Source organism: Mastomys coucha, chromosome X, assembly GCF_008632895.1.
Source record: "Mastomys coucha isolate ucsf_1 chromosome X, UCSF_Mcou_1, whole genome shotgun sequence".
NCBI lineage: Eukaryota > Metazoa > Chordata > Mammalia > Rodentia > Muridae > Mastomys > Mastomys coucha.
The window spans coordinates 2,338,777-2,341,962 of NC_045030.1; the positions used below are offsets into that span (position 1 = coordinate 2,338,777).

General features: G+C 39.6%; 1 protein-coding gene across 2 annotated transcripts in view; it reads right to left on the minus strand.

Moving 5' to 3' along the window:
- The window catches only part of Hdac6 (histone deacetylase 6), a 22,127-nt gene that overhangs the window by 11,552 nt on the left and 7,389 nt on the right, over nt 1-3,186 (minus strand). The gene's annotated exons all lie outside the window — the stretch shown is intronic.

The following is a 3,186-nucleotide window of genomic DNA, read 5'->3' on the forward strand; positions in this document are numbered from 1 at the left end:
AAGTGCTAGGATTAAAGGCGTGCACCACCATCGCCCGGCTACTATCGGTTCATTGTTATACTTGAAGTTGATTGAACTTATTGTAAGATATCCTGTTGGGGTCTGGGGAAATGGCTTGGTCAGTAAATTGCTTAGGGAGACCTGAGTTTGATCCCCAGAACCTACATTTTTAAAAAGCCTGGAATGATGGTACATACTTATAATCCCAAGTACTACAGTGGCAGAGCCAGGCATGATATTTACATTGTTTTTTTTTTTAAATGAGGGGATGGAACCCCAAAACCTTGCTCATGGTAAAAAACATCTCTATCACTGATAGATTAATATATTTTTTATAAAAAAAAAATCCCTATTTTTGCAAGATGTATTTTAGAATTTATACAGAAACAAACCAGGAGTAGAGTAGTAGGTGTAGATATGGATGAAAAAAATTGGCAATAAATGTTTTAATGTTGAGATATTAATTGAGGAAGCCACAACTGAACAAAATAAATAACGCAGTGGAAGAAATTTACAAAGAAAAATCCAGAAAAATTAGTTACGTTTTAAAACAGCAGAGATGGTAAAAATAAAAAAGGCAAAAACTATATTGGGAAAGTAAATGAAACAGATATATACCTTTGGCAAGGTTGAGGGATTAAAAAAAAGAAACGTTGGGGGCCTGGAGAGATGGCTCAGAGGTTAAGAGCACTAGCTGTTCTCACAGAGGGACCTGGGTTCAGTTTGCAGCACCCACATGGAGACTCATGCAATTCCAGTTCAAGAGGATCCAACTCTCTCTTCTTATGGTATTCAGACACACAGTTAGGCATATATGCATACACATAAAAAATTATTTTAAAATGATGTTTTGTAACCCCGTGCCCAAAGGCATTCTTTGTTTTTGTTTTCCCCTGGCAGTTGTAAACTCTAACCTAATACCAGGCTCTTTTCCCAGAGTCCCTAAATTTGAGATCCTATATCAGCAGATATCTTGCCTCCATTCTGGGCAAATGCTTTTTAGCAATACAGAGCTACAAACAGCACACTACAGTAATCCTGATGGCCCTAAGAAGAGCCCTTCAGTTTGAGGTATAAACAGCCAAAAGAAGACATTTGAGGAAAAGCACCAGTATAAAGACCCAAGAAGACAATTAGCCTCAGAATGAAGAGACTTAACAATGTAGAACTGAAGAAAACTTGTTTTTTTTTTTCTTTTTCCTAGACAGGGTTTCTTTGTGGAGACTTGGCTGTCCTAGAACTTACTCAGTAGACAAGGCTAGCCTCAAACTCAGAGTGATCCATCTGCCTCTGCCTCCAGAGTACTTCTGATTAAAGGCATGTGCCACCACTTATAAGGCACTTTGAATTCTTACTCTATAAAAGCAAGATCAGGAATGAGGGAGAATATAAAAACAAGAAAAAAAAAAAGAAAATGTTTGTGCTCATCAAAAAAAAAAAAAAATCAGCTAGGGGTGGTGCCTGAGGTAGGAGGATCTCAAGTTAGAGGCCAGCCTGGGCTACAGAGAGGAATATCAAAGCCAGCTTGGGCTACACCAGTAAAATTGTATCTCAAACAAAGAAACAAAATGTCTGAGTTTAAGGCCATCTCTCAGGACACTGAGCAAAAGTCAAAAGTGATAAAAAATATAAACTAAGTTATGAGGGCTGGAGAGATATCAACAGTTAAGAGGGTAGTTTATTCTTCCAGGGGACCTGGATTTGAGTCTCAGGACACACACTGCAACTCACAATTGTCTGTTAAGTTCCAAGGAACCTGATGCCCTTTTTGGGCTTCTAAAGGCACTAGCCATGCACATGGTACAGACATACAGGGAGGCAAAATAGCATAGACATAAATTAAAAAAAATACTTATTTGTAAAAAGCCATCCAGGGCTGGGGATGTAGCCCAGCTGGAAGAATGCATGTATAGGTTTTATCTCTAGTGACGTATAAACCAAGCTTGGTGGCACGTGGCCTAATCCCAGAACACAGGAGGTAGAGTCAGTAGGAGCAGGAAGGAGTTCAAAGTTAAAAAAAAAAAAAAAAAAAGGACTTAGATCAGCCCTTAGGACTGAGGGTTTAGAGTGGGGAGTCAGACCTGAAAAGAGAGAAGGACTGAGTTTGAGGCCAGCCTGGACTACAGAGTGAGTTCTAGGACAGCCAGGGCTATATAGAGAAACCCTGTCTTGAAAAAAACAAACAAACAAACAAACAAAAAAAAAAAGAAAAATTAAGTTAAAATTACAAGAGTAAAGTGGACTAGATGAACCTCAAAGAAACAAGAGATCTATGTAAAGGAAGCAGATGTGGAAAAGGGTTTAGGCTCCCTGGCAACCAAGTGGGAAAGGCAGAGTTAAGACCCTACTGACTGAACCTCCAGCATGTAGATTCCATGGGAAGACGGGAAGGAACTGTCATCCCAGACAACTATATACTTCCCCTGGTCCTGAAGTGTCAAAGAGCAATACCTTCTGTCCCTCACTTAAAAACAATAGGTTAGGTCATCTTCCGCTATACAGAGTTAGAGGCCAGCCGGAGCCAGAGAGGCTCAAAAACAAAACAAAATGAAAAAAAAAAAAACATAAAGGATCAACCCAGGAAGCTTAACATTTAACAGGAGTCTGAGAGAACAGAAAATAATTATCAAAGATCTAATATAAGAACATTTGCAAAGATCCCAACACCCAGGAGGCAGAGGCAGGCAAATCTCTGTGAGTTCGAGGCCAGCCTGGTCTACAGAGTTGAGATCCAGGACAAGGCTACACAGAGAAACTCTTGTCTTGGAAAAAACAAACACAACAACAAAGATATTCATTACACAGACATAATCAGAGATGGAAATTATATGCTTATAACTACTTACAGTAGAACTGTCTGTAACAATATACAGCAAAAACTAGGAAGTATGTTAAATATTTCAGGAGTAGTAATGCAATGAAGTACTCTACAGCCTTTTTTGTTTGCTTGTTTTTTGAGACAGGGTTTCTCTGTGTAGCCCTGGTTATCCTGGAACTCAATCCATAGACCAAGCTGGCCTCGTCACAGGAATTAAAAGTATATGCTCCAGCATGCCCAACTCTCTACAGGGTTCACAAAAGATAAAATGATAACTGTGTCCCCGGTACACTGTTATATAGAAAAAAGTTGCCAGTGGCCGGGTGGTGGTGGTGTACACCTTTAATCCCAGCACTTGGGAGGCAGAG